This window comes from Pleurodeles waltl, chromosome 2_1 (genome assembly GCF_031143425.1).
Source record: "Pleurodeles waltl isolate 20211129_DDA chromosome 2_1, aPleWal1.hap1.20221129, whole genome shotgun sequence".
In the NCBI taxonomy this organism is placed as follows: domain Eukaryota; kingdom Metazoa; phylum Chordata; class Amphibia; order Caudata; family Salamandridae; genus Pleurodeles; species Pleurodeles waltl.
In genome coordinates this window covers 835,791,704-835,811,906 of record NC_090438.1, presented here as the reverse complement: position 1 = coordinate 835,811,906, position 20,203 = coordinate 835,791,704, and the positions used below count along the sequence as shown (strand labels likewise).

General features: G+C 43.8%; 1 protein-coding gene across 3 annotated transcripts in view; it reads right to left on the bottom strand.

Moving 5' to 3' along the window:
* Nucleotides 1-20,203, bottom strand: part of ATXN1 (ataxin 1) — a 1,071,340-nt gene that overhangs the window by 452,093 nt on the left and 599,044 nt on the right. For all 3 annotated transcript variants that reach the window (XM_069218776.1, XM_069218777.1, XM_069218778.1), the window contains exon 5: nt 12,735-12,761. The gene's annotated coding sequence lies outside the window, so the exon portion shown is untranslated. The remainder of the gene's footprint in view (nt 1-12,734; nt 12,762-20,203) is intronic.

Sequence of the window (20,203 nt, the reverse complement as noted above, 5' to 3'; positions counted from 1 at the left end):
CTCTGCCTGAATCTCAACAACCTCTAGGTTGAAAATGGCCGTAGAAAGAGTGTGTGTGTGAGGGGAGTAGTACATTATTTTTCTTTTCTCGGTGTCTCGTCAGACAAGTTCAGCTGCTCCTGCTTGCACAGTGCATAATTTGTAAAACTAAGTGGCTGGACTATATTGCGCAGAATGACAAATGACGGGGGTGGGGGTGAACAGTAAGGCTGTGTGGTATCTGATTCCATCTCATGGCTTTTTAATCCACTACCTAACACTTCCTACTCATTTACCTTACTCCCACAGATTCCTCTTCATCCATGATTTCTTCCTTTGACAATCGTTTCTGTCTTTCCCTTCTTCCTGCCCCTCTTTTTTGTATTTTTTTCGTTCTTGCTCTGGGTTAAAGTCTGATGAGGAAAAACAAGTGCCTTAAAATTAGGGCCTGTCCGATCCACCTACAAAAACCAGCTCAAATTAAGCTTGCATTTGTCTGGTAAATTATGTATATTTAGCACACCTCTTTATCTTTCCAATGCGTGTTAATATTAGCCTATTACCAGTGAGGTGATCGCATTTGCATTTGAAAGACCAGCACTGCCCTCAGACCCACTGGGTTGTGTAAAGTTTGACTGCCTACATGAAAAAGGTGGGTCAAAAACTGAACTCTGACACTTCTGTGGGATTTTTTTCGGTGTTTGCCCCAGTCCAACCTGGGGTACCCAAATCTTGACATCTTGTTAGGGGCGCAAGGGGAAGCCTAAAGCCCCCATGGCCTTCCTTGCTCACCATCCTGGATGCTGGCACAAGCCGGCTGTGTTGCTTTGCTCCCGCTTGTACCTGGCAGAGGCAAATCTTTGTTGCCTACCCTGGAAAGCACAGGCAGGGAGTAAGCTTTGTGTGCTTTGGGGCACTGACTACCATTAGACTCTGGGAGATAGGGTCCACGGGGCTGTTATATGGCTCGAGGAGGGGATCCCACATCCTCCAAACACAAAATACATCAGATCCTGGGGATGGGGTCCCTGGGGCCATTGTATGGCTTAGGGAGGGATCCCCATGCCCCTATTCCCAATAAATACTCAGTACCATTAGTACCATTAAAAATATATATGTTGGCCACAAGGCCTAAGGGGTCAGGGTATCCCTACCATGCCTCTATATATACATTTTTTTTATATTTTCAGGAAATGGGGAGTGAGTCCCAAGTCCATTTTCCCCGAGTCGTAAAATAGCTGCAAAACATCTTTGTTGACGTGGGGCATCCAATCAGATTTTATCTTTTGGTCTGCTGCTCTAGCAGCACTCCTACGTCAATATACCTGTACATTCTGAACCTTAATTTCTCAAAACCTACTGAACAGATAGATTTACACCACATTGCACACTTTCTGGGTATTATCTAGTTTTCTGCCAAACTTGGCATGTTGTTTAACTGTTTTAGCTGTAACTGTGTCTAAAGTTTCTATGGGAAAATGCATGGGGAAAACAGGGTTTGGGAACACCCCCTTTTTTCCCTCATCCCTGGTTGACAGATCCCAGAACTTTCCAGGAAGGAACTGAGATGGATGAACCTTTTTTGGAAAGTTCTGTGAAGATTTGTCAAACGGTGCCAAAGTTATTAACAAACCAAAAAAAACATTTTCTATGGAAACCCAGTCCTAACTATAACTGCTCAGTGGTGACTGTAAAGGTGAACATATTGTTTTATTCCAATATAAGCTACTGCGTTGGAAATGTCTGTATAGTAAGGGTTAACATTTGTCCTTCAAATCAACATTTATAACCTTATCAAACTGTCAGATCTATATTAACACTGTGTGTGAGATAACATTTATTTTTTCTTTGAAGGTTCCCTACTACAAGTTTTGAAACAGGAAAACTGAGCTACAAGTTTTGACGCTCAAATACTGTCCTATTGGGTCAAGCACTTTCTTCAAGACTTTAGCTCACCTCAAATATTGTGAAACAGTGCCTGGTTCATAGGGAATAGTGCTTTCACTATTGCCCTTGTTTTCTCCTAGCATGGAGCAACAACAGTGGAAACATCATTTTTTCTTGTAACTTCTTGTGCAGAAACCGTGCAAGCTTCCTTCCTTCAGAGGGCAGGTATAGCTGGACAGCACCAGCACAAGCTTTCTTCATCACTGGACAGGCCCAAACCAGGCCCCAGCAGTGTAACTTTGGTTGCTCACAGGACAGGTACAGTAAAAAAGCAGACCTCCCTCTCTCACAGAAGGCAGCAAGTGCAACCTGCCATTTTCCACAGAACAGATTCAGCAGGGCAGACTATTTCAAGCTGTCATCGCTCACCGAAGGTGTGCAATTAAGTCATGAGTGATGTGTAGGTTACAGAGAGATCTCTGGAATGGGTACTCACTCACCAAGAGAAATGTGTAGGTGGCCGAGTGAGACAATATGCACGTTTTGCCACCATTCTCACTTGGGTTATATTCCACCTGAAAGTCCTGCTGCTTGTGTCGATTCTTTGGTTTTCCACTTAAGAAGTTACCATTACATAGTAGGTCATTGTTACCTGGAGCAGCCCAACCACAGTCTAAGTAACTATGCTCCAGATAGACACATTAGTGCCAACCTCTTGAAAAGGTTTTGAAAGTGTTTGGCCCAGCAGCTGTGAAAACTGAACCTCAGCAAGCAATACCTATTCAAGACATGGAGGGCCCTCAGTGCACTAGAGTGGTCCAGCGTCAGCAAATAACTATGGCTGCCTCCCAGCTGGTCAGCAGGGATTAACTCAAGGTCTGTTGGACTGAATGACGTCTCTGGAAATAACAAATGTTAGCACCTAGAGTTAGTCAAAAATATGGAAAAACAGCAGGAGCTGAAAGAAGCAATGCATTGCTCAAATTTCCCAACTAAAGAAGAGAGACTGAGGAGACTAACATTTATAGAAACATAATCCTGTTTAATAATCAGTAACACAAGTTACTGGCAACATAGGCAATACTGCAAGTGTTGACCAATGTTTACTAAACATACATTTAAAAAGATTATACCACAATTACACGTATTACTGCATTCACGTATATCGGTTGGCTAAATTTCTTCAAACACACATGAAAGGGGAGGAAGTGCAAACCAGCGAATCAAACAGTGACACTGCTTGCCACACAATATCAGAGCTATTCACACATTCACTTGGTGAAAGGTCAATATCATACGGTGAACACAGGATGATCTGGGACCTCATCATGGACTGGGTTTGTGGTACATGTGTGTAGGCCCTCCACTTACATTCATTACAGTTTCTAAAGGAGCCTTTCAAGTCCACAGGGAGCTGATTCAGAAGCCTTCATGTTTGGGAGTGGTTTGCAGTAGGAGCTAAGGTAGTGCCCGTGACAGGGCTGTGATGGCACTGGCCCCTCCACAACCCTCATTCTCTTTCACAGTGTGAAATCTTCTGAAGTTTGGCAGACCTAGGAATGCATACACGAAAAGGAGGGAGGGCAGGAATGACAATTCTAGGACTGACGCAACTTTGTAATATGTTCATCTCCTGGTTGACTCGTAAAGAGCTTAGGGCCATGTGTACGAACACATTTTCCCATTGACACAGAATGGGAAAAACCCTTTGCTACATCTGGCCCTTAGATTCTGGAGGCCAAACTCACAGAGATGTTGTCAGGGGGAAATCAGTAGCTGTCTGGATCATACCGGATTCACACCAGCCATTTTATGCTGTAAAAAGTAAAATCGGAGATACCTTATACACCCTCTTGTCGGGACACAGCTTTCTTTAGCTGTGTGCAGGCACCTTCGTAGAGTGATTTTGGATGAGAAACATCTTGTTTTGTAATGGGCTATGACTTTTTTCAATGTACAGCTATCTGATACCCTTGGGTCACGTTCACACTTTTTACATCTAATGTATAGCTGAGCTGCTCTAGACATCACACTTACAAACCCTTCTGATGTGCTACAGCTTCAACAGTGTAGTTTTCAATAAGCCAAACATTTCAGAAATCACTACAGAGCAAATCTTTGTGAATTGATGTTTGGCAGTTTCCAGTTCATTCCATGAAATATTGCCCAATTTAGAATTAATCACAATAAAATCTTAATATTCAACGGTCTCTATGTCTGCATACCTAATATGAAACTACAGTGATAATAATATAAAACCTAGCAAATGGGTTAACTCCAAGGTGATAGATTAAAGGAGTGTTCTTTCTTGTTATGGCTTCATTGTACACAACAGGTATTTTTTGTTGAGGTGCAGAACACATTTATACAACACACATAGGAAGGCATAAAGATTCCTTCTAGCCTCAGAAGGCTGGTCTAAACTCTTGAGAAAGTACCACACGTATGAACCACATTGGAGTACAGTGTTGGTTTTCATTTTGTTGATCAAATTCCAAGGACAGAACACTCGAAACATAACAGCAAAACCTCAACAGTTCTGGATATGTGATAAATTTTTAAACTCACAGCTGAATATAACCTGGGAAATAGTATTCTCCTTTTAACTATCAGTTATTGACTGGTTTCTGAATGAAACTAATAGCAATTTTTGGAAAATAATACAAGGATACAGGTAACGGTTATTTCATGTGAGATTTAAAGCTATCTCTGATTATTACAAATATCTTTTTAGGGACCCTGAGCTTCTGTCCTGATTTGCGATGTCGAAAACACTTGTTTATACGTGATTTATTAATTTCAATTGCTCTCCAGCAAGCAACTTCCTGTTGGAAAGATACCCATAAACTATCATCTTATACATGGTGAGATGAGGTTTGTTTCAATCATAGCATAGATACATCCTGTGCCATTTATATCAATGATAAGATTAAAAGAGACTTATTTTGGCTTCTTTTAACAAACTTTCTCTTGAAACACTATAGGAAAATGTTTCAATGTGTTAAGTGTTGATGTTACAATGCCTCTAACAATGCTGATAGATCTGTAAATTGTTTTGTTCATATCGTTTAACCTATTTATGTGACAGTTCTATATTAATAATTAATATATAGCAACTTTCTATATATTTGAATGCAATTCCCTAGAACTTTCTGTTTTGTCTCTGCTTTCTGGTTTGTATTCCAATACTGGATTATACACCCAACAAGTTATGGATGATCATTAGCTCATGTATTGTAAGCTTCTCTTATGTTATGTACATTGAGTCATAGTTATTTCTACTGTCATTTATCCATACATCTTTTAGATTTTCTGAGAGTTACATTATTGAACATTTATTGCAGCATTTTGTTTTAAATTCATAGCTTTGATATTTCTTTTGAAAACTACAATTGCATCTAAATGTTTCATATTACTGTACTATGATGTTATTCTTGATATTGCTTTTAAAATCAAATAAACACTTTCTAACAAAAAAGAATTAAGCAGGTGGCAGAATGTAATATGAAGTGAAGTAAGGATGTGCACATTAGGGGAAATGTGTAAAACTAAGACACAGAGAAAGAAAATGTGAAATATGCTTTTCTAGCCGCTCCTTAAAGTAAGTGTTTTGATCCTTTAGTCTAAGCAGAGACAAACATAATTGTCAAGTCTTTAAAATGGATGCCCAAGTGGAACACATCCCTCCAGTAGTTGTATAGAAGGGTAGTGAACATTTGTGTGAAGTTCCCACCCTTTCCTGTTTTTGCAGACAGAAAGTTTTTTCCCTTTCTGACTCCATTTATATTGCCTCTGCCATTAGGACGTACACCATAAACCTCTGCACTGAAAAGAGTGCGAGCATCCTGCAGGCACCAGAATTTGTACTATAGACCGTTTGCTTTTTTTGCCTGCCCGTATGCCTCAGTTCATAATGGATGACATCATGTAGCCATGACAGAAAGACAACAAACACACGTTCTTTACAAGAAAAATGTCCACACTTTGCTGACAGTCCCACTAACTATGCGAGCTCCAGTTAGCTAGACTCCTGTGAGCAGCACCGGAAGCTGTGGGAGAGAATGATGGAGCAAATACTGCTTTTTTATTGCACGTCTACACGAAGACCCTGATTACGAGTCAGGCAGAGCTGAATGACCATATGGAATTCCATTCTGCACGATTCTGTGTGGAACACACCAGGTTTTCCTAGGTGTTGTAACACTGAAGCATATTTTACCAGGCAGTAATTCCGCCCAGAAAAATAGGATGAGGCTGCTGCCTGAAATACTCCCACAGCCCTAGCATCCACTCCAACCCCACACAGAGGCCGCAGCATACATTGAGCACCTCCTCAGAGCATATGATAAGTTAATGTGTTAACCTCAGTGGAATTGGGGATCCTTGCTGGTTTTATGGCCAGTAAAGCCAGTTCCACGAGGTTATTTCACATTCCATCGGGTTTAACCACATAATTGCGTGGTATTGTGCATTTTGCACGAGGAGTATGCACCATGCCAGTATTGTGGAACTTGTAGTGAGGGCCCCAAGTGCATAGAAAGGGAAGAGGGGCACGCAGGAAGTTTACAGGTCTCTTGCAGACACTGCATGTGCCCCACATGATGTTTGGCAGTTTTTGTGGGCTCTCTGTCACTAGTACAGCCAGTGATGGCTCCAGTCCCTCAGGACATGAAAGCTGGGGTCACATGATGTAGAAGGACAAGGGGTGTTTGTGTCCATAATAAGCAGCGCACTGACACATGGGACAGCACTTCTCATGTACTGTTCACAAAACATATGGAATGTCCTTATTGCATAAAACTATTAGGAGGAGAACATTTTGTTTACTCTTTAGATTTAATTACAATGTGATTCGGAAAGTAAACTATGAAAACCCTCTATGATAATAAAAATTTAAAAACTGGACAAATGTAGATTAATTCGACATTTGAACACAAAGACAACAAGCATTGGCAAAGCCAATAGCTCTTGTGAGTACATAATGTGTGCAAGCTATTGTTTTTTTCTAATGCTTGTTTGTAAAGCATCATTTTAAAATGTAGAAGAAAAACCAAAACACTGGAGGACAAACAAACACGCATCTTATGGTATTTCACAACTGTAAATTCAATTCAATATTTTCAACCTCTACAAATGGCATTGTTTATTTTTCAAATACGTTTCACGCAGGAGACTATGAAAAGAATTTTTTAAAAAACAGAAAGTTTCCAAATTTAAAGGAAAACAGACTCACCAATGCCAATTTACTTTCCACAGGATTCAGAACTGCAACAAATGCTGCAGCCATTTGGTCCTTGGCAGCAGCATAGGGAGATGATTTATAGACCTCCAGGAGAAGCGACAACCTCTTCACAGTCATGCTAAGTACACACTGTGTCTCAAATTCCAGTTGAGTGCAGAATTCGGTAAACCCACTCAGTGCCATAAAACACTTTGGCCCATATTTATACTTTTTGACGCAAATCAGCACCAGGGCAGATTTGCGTCAAAAACTTTACCGCCGGCTAACGCCATTCCAACGCGCCAGCCGAGCGCCTTATTTATGGAATTACGTTAGCATCAAAATAAATGACTCTTTCGGGGCAGCGGAGGCGAAGGGAAATCTGGGGGTTGTGCGTCAAAGAATGATGCAAGTCCGGTTGGATTAAAAAATATTGTCTCTAAACTGACTTGCGCCATTTGTTTGACCCACAACCCCCATGGAAATGACTCCTGTCATAGCAAAGACAGGAGTCATGCCCCCCTGCCCAATGGCCATGCCCAGGGGACTTTTATCTCTTGGGCATGGCCATTGGGCACAGTGGCATGTAGGGGGGCCCAAGTTAGGCCCCCCAATGCCACTTAAAAATATATATATATATGTATACTTACCTGCACTTACCATGGATGGGTCCCCCCATCCATGGGTGTCCACCAGGGGTGGGCTAGGGTGGCAGGGGGTGTCCCTGGGTGCAGAGAAGGGCACCTGTGGACTGCTTTCATGGTCTCCCACCATGGAAATGAGCCCACAGGTCCTTTATTGCCTGCCCTGACCCAGGCGTTAAAAAACGGCGCAAATCCGTCTGGGTGCCATGTTTTAAGGCCCGCCTCCTCCTGTGCATCATTTTGACGCTGGAGGATAAATAAGGCGCACGGGTGTTTAAGTCATTTTTTGGATGGGAACACCTACCTTGCATGTCATTAACACAAGGCGGTTTCACGCATCCAAAAAAGGACACCCACTGAGATATTTTGACATTAGCGGGGTCAAGTATAAATATGGTGTTAGTTTTGCGCCAAATTTGCGTAAAACAATGACGCAAATCCGGCGCAAACAGAGTATAAATATGGGCCTTTGTGTGCCACTGCCTGTGCTTTCATGCAAAATGTGGAATGCAGAAGATAAGACAAATAAAATCCTTAAAGTCTGTTTTTTAGTCATACCCCTTCAAAAATATACCTAATGTTGTGCTTTTACAAACCTAGGGGAAGTGGGGGTTAACACAGTGTGTAGGGGCGGGTATTTGAGGGGAGAAGCAGCTCATGAGGAAGCAAGCATGGAAACACATGCACTCTCGTGAAGTGCTGAATGAAAAAGCAGCTCCCTGAATGTGAGCAGTGGAAGGATATAAGTCATCCAAGCAAAAGGATTTTGAAGAAGCTATGCTGTAGGGTGAGCAGGGTAGTGTAGAGACAAGCACTAGAAGAGGACCACAAGCCACTGAATAAAAAGTAGGCAAATGAAAAGTACAAAAAAGTCGACTAATGGTACGTAATTGGATGGTACAAAGCCAACTGTACATTTTTGGTATGCTCCGCAAGAGTTCTGTTTAGAACAGACAGCTAAGAGTTGTCTTTAGGCAAGACCTAAAACTGGGGCTGCTTTCATTAGTGTATGGAAGTCAGGAGGGATCAAAGTTACCCACATACCCTTTAATGTTAGTTAAAGAGGGTTCGGAGCTCGCAATCCATGGCAAATATGAGAAATGGATGGGGAAATCTGGTTGTCATGGAGCTGGAAAGGAAACGAAGGGATGTTGGTGAGTGAATAGATTACAGAGAGTTAGCGCTTAGCTTTGCTTCTTAGGGCTTCCTAACACAGGAGGGCAGTTATTGGGAGGGTCAAACAACAGTACATAAAAGCTATTTATCTAAAAAAGATCTCCTTTGTAGTAGGTTGTGAATGTGTCATTGGCAACGAGAGTGAAGGAATGTGTGCGGAGCTTAGGAAGTACACAATACTTGCTGAATTCCATGATGGGGAAAACCAAGATGCTCATTACGGAAACCTGTTCTCTTTACTATTACAGCTCACCCCCAAACCCTGGCAAAAAAGTCACTACATGGACCTTCAGAGAAGATGAGGGGATCAATGCATACAAAAACGTCTAATTGACCAGCTGCTATTTTCCCCACTGTACTGCTCTGCTTTATTACTTATATGCCTCGGATCTGCTGGACCAAATCCCAGTGATGGACATCTGTCCTGGTGTTTCAACACATTTCTCTTAATTGACCATTTCCTGTTTGTTTCAGCGAGTGCTGAGGAGGATGTTAAGAAGATGCTTTTCTATCAGCCTCTCTTTCATGACAAGCAAGGGCCCGTGAGGTCTTAGAAATGCAGATGCTGCACCGCTTCACCCTCACTCAGATGTTCCTTGGTAAGGTGTCCAAGCAGGTCTAGTGCCGCAGGCGTAGCTACCAGTGGTGCAGTAGGTGCAGCGGCACTAGAGCCTTGGGGGACTTCTGAACCCTGATTATTGATGTACTTTACTACCATAATATCAGTAAAGGTGCTTTTTCCTTGCTTGCTCCAGGGCCCATGACATTCTTGCTACGCTACTGTCTAATGCCTTCTAGTATCTAGGCACAATTCATAATGGGGCATGTAGGTGATTAAAGCAACACAAAAGGGTCAAATATGCATTTCATTTTCCTTACCATAAAAATAAAGGTCTGTGGGTCCTCAGGTCTCACTATATCCCTATTATTCATATTTTATATCAATGAATGCCAATATTTCAGTTGTTCTGTGCCACACAGTGCTGTTATTTCGGTTTGTCTGTGCCTCATAGTAGTGCCGTGATGTACTATTAATTCTCTGTCTGTAGTATTTCTAGGTTTTTGGCTTTTCAAAATCTGCTCATCCTAAATTTACTGCTCAACTCACTGCCGTCCATCACCTCATCCCCAACGGGACGCGCTTCAGCTCCCAACTTCGCCTTTCGCTTGCCCCCTGTTGGGCTCTGTCTTATCAAGAATCATGTTCGCTTTAAAAACGTGGCCATATTTCCCTTATTTATTGAAATACCAGGTTTCATTCCTACGTTCACAGTACCTGGCATGTGTGATGGTTAAATACTGCGTGCTCCACTGGGCATGCTCCACATTCAGCAGCTCCCATTGCAGGACCAGTGTGTTCAATCAAGCCTCACTTTCGTCATAAATATAGAATGTTAGCACTGTAGTTGTTCTTTAAAACTCTTTGGTGTGTTGCTCCTGCTTTTGGAAGGGTGTGTATGCTTTACTCTGCATTTCCTTTCTTTTTCTCACATGGATGTGGAAGATGTTCGTGAATTTACAGAAAATGTGTTCTCATTTTGGCATCCTGAGCCATTATCTACAATTTCCACAAAAATCATAAGGGGAAATTTGTTTTCCTTCAGAGCTGGTTCAACAAAGCCCAGCAGGAGGTCAGTGTTTTTCACAAAGTGAAACCAATTAAAATTGATCACAATCTCCAAAGTTAGAGGGGCTTCTCCAATAAATGATTTTAACTGTGAATAAAATATGTTAGTACATTTTTACATGCAATTTTCAATATCGTCAAAAACAGGGAATTCACTCCACAGCATATCTGAGGAAAGAAATGTCAATGTCTAATCACTGAACGTTATGCAAGTTACGCTTACTATAATCATACATCTATATCGTTTCTTTAGAAAAAACACAACATCTAGCAAATAATAATGCGAGTTACATCCCAAATTTTAACGGTCTGCTTTAGAATAACAATGCTATCCAAGGGATGGAGTGCAGTCTGTGTCCATTTTGGTCAATATCTATTTGGCACTGTCATTGGCAGGAGGGTAGCACATGCCCTGCAGCCTATGCTGTTGGGTGGGAGTCACTTTTCAGGGAGCCTTCATTCATCCCTAGGCCTAAAAATATCTGTGAGATTTGGGAGACACGGGCCCCTCACCTCATTTTGTGTGGGAGGGATTAATTTGTGTTACACGACTGGCCCCTGCATAATTACTTACAATTACTGCCAAAATGTACACTGTGTAATAGTTGCAAACTGATGATAGCATGGTTCTAGGGCAGGTGTATACAACCAATTACCAGCTACCACTAACTCCCAGAGCCCTTCTGAGTAGCTGGAGGGCCTGAGTTCATTTTTAAATATGCACAGGGTCACATTTTATTTTAAAGTTAAGGGAAATCTGTGTTTATTTCACATTATTATCCTTAGGCTGCGGTTAGCAGGTTATGATAAGGAGCAATGCTGGAGTCAGATTTATGACCCGGGGCACAGAGGTGAGGAATAGAAGCTCTAAAGTATTTAACTACTATATAAAAATCCTTGTCAGGTCAATATTGGAGGTAAGAACAAAATGATGTTTCTCAGTGCTTTTAAATCAGAGAAAATTAAAATGAAAAGATACCTTATATTAAGTAAACTCTTCATTTAAATTTTCTTATTTTTTTCCTAAGTATTGCTTTTACAAACAGCAGGCATCTTGCTCTCAGTGGGCAGTAAAACACTGTGGCATAATTAGAGCTTAAAAGTGTAGTCATTTTTCAAATGGGAGAAATTTCAAGTGCAGAAAAATGTTCCACATTATGAATATTTTTGCACTTAATTTTTTTTTAACTAGCTGTATGTTTGTGTTATATATGTAGCAGTGCAGCATATGACAAAAGTTATGTCCTGTGAAACAGATGCATACGGCACAGGCTCTCAGTTACTCATACATCCCATTCATGTGCACACCTGTTTATACATCCCTAATGACCACGCTTTCACTGTCATAGTATCCCTAGTCAAACTATTTTGTTCAAATCATAGTATCTGGCTGTATGGACAGAAGCTTAAAGTGAAGGAAGCTGAAGGTGGGGGTGTCTGGTAAGAATGTACAAGTTATTTAGCCTTAGCTCACAATGATTTTCACTGATCAGAAGTAGCTCTCACTACAGAAAAGGTTAGAGACCCCTTTTCTAGGGTTTCCAACCACTGGTCACTCTTAAAAGGCATTTTATATGTTTCTGATTCTTTTGTGTTTTACTGTATGCATTGAGAAGTAATACAGCACCATCTACGTGATAAAATGCCAGATGACAATTGCTGAAGTCTCAACTGTTTATTTTCTGCAGTAAGTTACCTAAACTTAAGGCTCCACAAACACACACTTTCATCCATCTTCTTTTTTAAAAATACATCACTAGAAGTTACCTTTAGGCATGTGTCCTAGATTAAGACTATGGATTTGAGTATTTTCAGTGCTATGGACACGGTAAAGAGGTTTTCTTTATTTCCATTCAGGAGACATTTCCGATTCATTATTAATAACATGCTTCAAATGACTTAAGGAAATGAAGCGCCCAAAGAGAAGATGTTTAATTGGCCTACTCAGTAGCTGCAACACAAAAGATTTGGATTGTGTTGTGATTGGCACCATTTATTAGATTTGGATCAATATTATTTCTTATGTTTACAAGAGATGGCAAAGTTGAGGATGTCAAAGAGTTTAGTAGGTGCCTAACAATATCAAGTATTTCCAAATAAACAACAATACATTGACAAAAACAAATGACATAGTAAAGAAACATTACTTTTACATATATCACTCATTTCTACAAGAAACTCAATATAACTGCAAACTTACTTGTTTGTAGAATCCTTCACGGTAACTCTGCATAAAGAGAGAGAATATTATGTTAGCAAGATAAAAAACTACAATGGTGCATCAAAGAAAATAACTCCACAAATAAGTGACAAACACCATCATTAAATGTCCACAGTGTTTCCATGTTAATCACATTTTAATGCGTCCACAGCTCTTTTTACTTTATTTGAAAACTTTACGAAACCCTTTACTAGTTGTATTGTCCATAAATCATATAGGAAGTTACACATTTCCTCATTTAATAAGAAGTAAACATTCCATGAATAATTACGGTAATGAAACAACATGGGTGAGGGTGAGGGTAAACTCAAGTTTATTTTCATCTCTATATTTTTCCATTATTTCTGTGGAGCAAGTACTTTGATAACATCACCAAAATCAAATTTCTAATGAGTCAGGTTTAGCTATCCCATACTCAATTTCTATGCTAACCATGAGTTCATTGAACACTAGGTGAGTTATCCCTTGATGTACTGAGAGATAAACGTCCAAACGTACTGACCACCGTGCTCATTTTTTATAGTACTAAAAATTGATGTTAGTGAGGAACTCTGGGGAAAGTGGGCAGTTAAAAAGTTTGTGGGTGGTTTGTGGTTGACGAGGGACCCCATCTACCCAGGGCCCAATTTTGAGTCGGGTAGCAGAATTCTCAGGCAGGATATTACTTCACCTAATGTTTTCAAACACATGTTTTCTGGTTGTGAGAACATCAGGCCCTATTTTCCTGGAAATCCAAGTTGAACTGTGGAAGTCTCAAGCAGGGGCTGAGAGCACTATCGTTGCCTGGCCTCAACCAGACTCCCCTGCCAGGCAAGGCAGTAGTATAAGTGGCCTCTAGCTCCTCACGCCATGGCTGCCCTCCTCATACCCCATCTGCCTTACCTCAACCACAGTGATCTCCATGCTTCCATTCACTACCTGCTCAGAGCGCAGGAGGTAAATTGGAGAAGAAAATGGACCTTCATTCCATCTGAGACTGGTTTACGAATGCAAAAGTTTAAGTTATTAAGCTGGGTACACGTGTTATTCTCCATTCCTGGTGTAATGACTTTAAATAGCTAAGGAAAACATTATTTCCGACCACACAGAACTCCTGCACCTAAATCCGTCTCACTTGTACTCGAAGCCCATGAAAGTGTCAGCCATTTTAAATCTTCACATACTGAGTAGAGCAACTTTGGGCACATATAACTCTCTCTTCCAGTGTGTTTTTTCTCTCCCTCCCTGTGTCTTTTTTTTTTCTCCCATAATCTCTCCCCACTGGTTCACCCTCTCTTTCTTGAGATCTATTTCTATCTGTCCTTTCCCTCCGCTCTCTGTATTTAATCCTACGGTACGGAAAGGACTTGTGAAAGCTAGAGAAAACCCTCCAGGTGTGTCAATATTTGGGAAGGGTGTTTTGTAGTGATGGAAAAGAAAATGACACCAAAACATTTGCTCATCTAAGCTGGTTATATAAATAAATCACAGGCACGGTATTGTACACAAATCATGCATATGATGACACTCATCACTATTTAATCTAGCGTGCAACATTCAGTATCAATTTAAACTGAAGGCAACTGAGCCAAAAAGCACAATAGCTAAATGTTCATATAAATATGCTGATTTGTAAATACACACAAATACACTTGCATGATTAGATACACATCCAGTATATAAAATAAGCAGCCACATCATAGAAACTACAAAAAAAGGAAACAGTGAATCTGGTGAAGTGTGCAAATTTTTGGAAATTATTATTCTAACATATATTGTTTAGTGACGAATGACTGCTATTATTTTTAATTTAATGACTTTTGTAGTGTGTTAGCACCTGTGAGCGTTGCCCTCGTGTAAGGTTCTCGGAGTAGGGCTGTGTCTGGAGCAAATTTTAAGTCACTCATCTTTTAGGAATAGGCTTTCGGGCATGAGATTTCCTTGAACAGATAATGTAAAACATGGTTCAATCTAGACACCTTATGGGGGAATAGACGCTCTTATATCAGAAATGTGCTCTCGAAGTGCATAATCCCGGTTAGAAGGGTGCAATTCTTGAAAAGACAATGCGATGTACGTTCTAAAAATCCTGAACCACCATTGTAACAGAAAAATACATGTTTTTTTATCATGAACCCCATCTTAATAAGTCAACAAATAATAAAGGCCACAAATGAAAATTTAAGAAATATATATATTTTTTTTAAACGAAAAAAAGTTAACACACCCTGAAAAAGTTACTTCATGTCTCTAAGTCGGTGTCAGCTGAGTTGTGCGTACGTTTAGCGTTAAAATAAACGCAAAGGTTTTTAACAAATGGCGCCTTTAAATTTGTTTTCTTTTCGAAAAGTAAAACATGAGTTCACAGGGGTGGCCCCTACACTACGGTGGAGGAGCGTCGCACCCCCGCTGAAAGGATGTAGCATGGAAGCAGAAAACTAAAATGATAATAAAAGCACTTTTATTATCATTTTATTTTTCTGCTTAGGTAGAGCGGGGCGGGACAGCATTCTGGGTCAAGGGGGGAGCACTAAATGCACTCCAAGTGAATGTGTTGGTTTGGCAGGCCGGCCAAGGCCAGCCAAGCTGACATGCAGACTTAGAACTCTCCACCCAGCTGTGTTTCACCGCCGGGTGGAGACCAAGTGCAGGCTCCCACTCACTCCCTGAGCGACGTTTCAGTCCACTCAGGCCAATCCTGGCAATTCTTTCACGTCTTGACTGGGTGGGGAGGGTAGGAAGGCAGAAGCATCGAGGCAGCGGGAGCGGCAGAGGCGAGGCAGGTAAGTGTTCTTTTTTCTCCTTTTTTTTTATTTGCCCTCAACACACTGCCCCACAAGCCCTTCCTGCCAGCAGCCCCGGGAGTAGCATTATTTTAATACATGGACCGCTTATAGATCTATATACTTCCAGACTGGATGCTGCATTGCCTTTGGTTTGGAGCTTTCAAACTACTGCTTGGTCTTGTCATTGGAAACAACCACAATGAAACTTAAAGGGAACTACATCAACATTTGCTTAGTACCTGTTTGAAAGAATGGGGACTTTAATATGCATCCAATTATTTAATATGCATTCAATAATTCAATAGGTTGTAACTCATGTATATGCAAAGGATCCTCTAAAATTAACTTGATGTGCAGCTAGGAGAAAAGGGAAAGGGTATATTTCTATGAAGCCAGAACCACTTGGGAAAGGTCCCATGGTGCATGGAGATGTCTGTCCTTAAGTTGCGATATCATTGTCAGAATATCCTCCAACATAAATAACATATCCTAAATATCATTTACAAAAATAGTGTCCAGTAGAGGTAATAATAGAAAATCACCAGTGAATCAGATAGTATTTTTGTAAATGATATTTAGGACAATATTTCTATATATGATATTCTCACACGCGGGGAGGAGCCAAGATGGCGACCGGGAAGGACGCTTCGTAAAGCGCTCCGTCTCGGGCTCGCCTCCAAAACGATTGCGGGGCACCCTGGGGTCGCCAATATCCTCATACAGAGGAGTAACCCGCTCTAGGAGCATCTCTCCCCTTGCTGACGGCCACGGGGGCGCTGGGGCGGCTGAGTGGAGGAGCCGCCGAGGGACAACATCGCCTCAGGACTGCGGCCGCCATTTTGCCTCGGCGCGAGGCTCGGAGCTCCGTCCCGGAGCCCCTGAGGTGAGGTGGGGGTGCGGCGGTGGGGGGATCCCGTTGCGGGAGGGCAGCAGACCTGCCTCGGGGCTCTCCCCCCCCCCCCCTCTACCGCTGGACAACCCTCTCCACTGCCGTGGTGGGGAGGGGCGGTGGGACGGTGAAGCCGTGATTGGGGACCTTGGGCGGTTCCCCCCCCCTTGGCCTGCGTTCTGGCTGCAAGGCGTGCCCCCCCCCTTCGATTTAGGGGGGTCGCGCAGTAAAAGTCACGGGGCTGAACGGAGGAGCCGCCGAGGGACGACATCGCCTCAGGACTGCGGCCGCCATTTTGCCTCGGTGCGAGGCTCGGAGCTCCGTCCCGGAGCCCCTGAGGTGAGGTGGGGGTGCGGCGGTGGGGGGATCCCGCTGCGGAAGGGCAGCGGACCTGCCTCGGGGCTCTCCCTCCCCCCCCCCCTCTACCGCTGAACAACCCTCTCCACTGCCGTGGTGGGGAGGAGCGGAGGGGCAGTGAAGCCGTGATTGGGGACCTTTGGCGGTTCCCCCCCCCCTTGGCCTGCGTTCCGGCTGCAAGGCGTGCCCCCCCCTTCGACTTAGGGGGGTCGCGCAGTAAAAGTCACGGTGCGCATCTGGAGCCCTGGCGGTTTGCTCTACACGCCCCCCTGGTCACTCCTAGTGGCTCCTGCAATTCATGAACGTCTGCGGGCTACGAGTGGGGCCCCCCCCGAAGTATATTATGACTCCACCATTCCCCCGGTAAGAGGAGCAGAACCCTGCATGGAAGCCCAATTGGAAGTGAGTGCATATGGCAATTGACCTTGTGAGGGTGGGGGACCCACGCCCAGGCCCTGAATCGTTGGAGCCGACATGATGGGCATATTGGATTGACTTCGGAGATCATCCCGCTATCCGTCGCCCCCCCGCTGGCGCCGGGTGAGGGACCTGGAAACGGGCAACCAAGCAGGAACTCATTTCGTGGAATATTAGGCAGTTTGTAATCCAAAAAACTTAATGCGCATGACGGTGGGGATCCGTGAGTACACACAGCCCTCCATATCCGTCCAACCTGGGGCTCGAGGAGCTCATGTAAGCGCAGTAGAAACAGAGACCCATAAATCGAGTCAAAATGGCCGGGAGATCAAAATCAGCGAGGAATCAGGACCGGGGCACGCAGGGACCAGCGCCTGGGGACCAACAACCTACTCCTACCTTACAATCACTGGAATCTACACTTTTGGCCCATTCTACACAATTCGAGAGAGTACTCCAAGCAATTATGGACACTAAAATTTCATTAGAAAATAGAATAGATACGGTATCGCAAGATCTAAATATTCTTAGAGCGGACCACCGCAAATTATCCGAAAAAGTGAAGTCAACGGAAGAGACGCTAAATGACATGTGCCCCAAAGTAACGGACAACCCAAAAAAAATTCTCCGCCTGGACCTAGAGGTAAAAACACTGCTGAGGAGAGCAGAAGAGGCGAAGGGAAGATCACGCCGCAACAACATACGGTTTCTTGGTCTCCCGGAAAAATCAATAGAACAAAACACAGAGATTCAACTGGAACAGTGGTTAGCCAAAGAGGTCCTGAACGGAGCCCCGTCGAAATTCTTCTCAGTAGGAAGAGCACACAGGACTCCCGGGCGCCCCCCAGTACCGGGCCAGTCCCCAAGACCGCTGATAGCCAGGTTCCTGAACTTTAGAGACCGGGATGCGATACTGCAACAATTCCGCAGCAATGGTCCATTTCAATATGAGGACTCAACTGTTCACGCTTACCCAGACTTCACTCAGGAAGTGCAAAGACAACGCAACTCCTTTGCTCAAATTAAGCAACGTCTCCGTGAACATGACATAAAGTATGCTCTGCTATTTCCCGCTAAATTAAGAGTACTAACAGATGAACGCACCCACGTGTTCACATCTCCGGAAGACGCTTGGACATGGCTACATGCCAAGGGGTTTGCCCAACCCCGAGAAGAAACCGGTATTAACGACAACTGGTCCACAGCATCCAATCGGAAACGCCCCAAAAGACGACCCGGGGGTCAACCTACGGAGAAACAGGCTGCGGAAGAGAGAGCCAGGGTCCTGAAGGAAACTCCCCTGCTGACACAAAATGCTTTTGAGACACTCAGAACCCATCCGGAGGAGGGTTCGGAATCAGATTCAATAAGCTCGGATTCCACACTGACGGGGTCGCTGAAAGGCCCGGAGATTACTCCCCGGACTGCGGACATACTCTGAACAACTGATGCTGACCCACCACCAGGGCGGGACCCGCTGCCACAGAAGGAGAACAGGATTGAATATTGTGTGTCCCGCCGACAGCGGCTGGATATATCGCTTGAAATTATGTATCCTTGTTTCTCTGCTTTCAGAGTCAACTCCTGTATTTAGCCTGCGTGTAATTGGAGGTGACGCGCGGCAGGGGAGGGTTGGCTTGCTGCGCCCCGGGGATGCCCCACACAACTTGCAGGCTGAATCTGCAGAAGGATGCGAGCCCCTATAATGAGCCGCACCCGGATAGTATTATAGCTCCCCCGCAGGCATCCACACGGACACTGCCTAGGTCGCACCTCTCTGGGGTGTGCGTTTGTTTTTTTGTTGGTTCACAGTTGGGGTTGGGATCCAGTTGGGGAGGGAGGGAGGGTAATTACCAGTTTGTACACCGCAGGTCTGCGCATAACACAAGACACATAGATGGAGGTTGGGGAACGGGCTGTAGTGGCGATGGGGAGGGGGAGGACTGCTTGGACCCCATCAGGGACCAGACTGTTAGATGCACCACTACGAAACAAACATGGCCCAGCAAACAGCCCACAACGTAAGCAAATATATCATAGTCACCTGGAATGTCAGGGGTCTAGGGAACCACAGAAAAAGGTCCAGGGTGCATGCAAGACTCAAACGCCAGGGCACACACATTGCAATTTTACAAGAAACCCACCTACTGGACCCAGACTTACAAGAACTGCGGAATAGATGGGGAGGTCAGATCGTAGGCACATCTTATTCAACCTTTGCGAGGGGGGTCCTGATATGGATGGCAGGGAGTGTTCCATTTCTTCTAACATCATACAGGATAGACCAGGGAGGTAGGTACGTGGTGGTGGAGGGTAAATTAGACGGAAAACAATTGTCACTCATAGGAGTATACGCCCCGAACACTGCGTTGCCTGTGTTCCTGAACACGCTCACCCCAGCTCTATTGACTAACCCTGCAGCACCTGCAATATGGGGTGGTGATTTCAATAATACGCCGGACCTGACATTGGATAGGTCAAGCCCCCCCACACATTCAGCGGCCAACAGACGCCCCGGGTGCCCACTGGTGACATGGGCCAGTGACATGGGTCTCTGCGATTTGTGGCGCATGAAGCACCCGCAGCGCAGAGAATACTCATTTTACTCAGTACCACACAAAGTATACACTAGGATAGATCTGCTATGGGGTACCCGGGACATTTGCACAGTAACCAACGGGATTGAATACTTAGCTAAGTCACTATCAGACCACTCACCGCTTAAAATAACTTTAGATTGGGGCAGGAGGCGACAAGCGATCCCAACCTGGAGATTACAAGTGGAAGCGTTGCAGGACCCTGCATTTAAAGACGCTTTGAGTACAGCGCTCAAGCAGTACTGGGAATTGAATGCTGGCACTACAAGCTTAAGAGCAGTAGAGTGGGACGCACATAAAGCAGTGACCCGCGGGCACTGCATTTCCACTACATGGGAGGTAAGACGCACACTCCATGCAGAGGTTACCAAACTGGAAAAGAAACTAAGAGCACTAGAAAACGCAGTGGCCCGCAGCGAAACA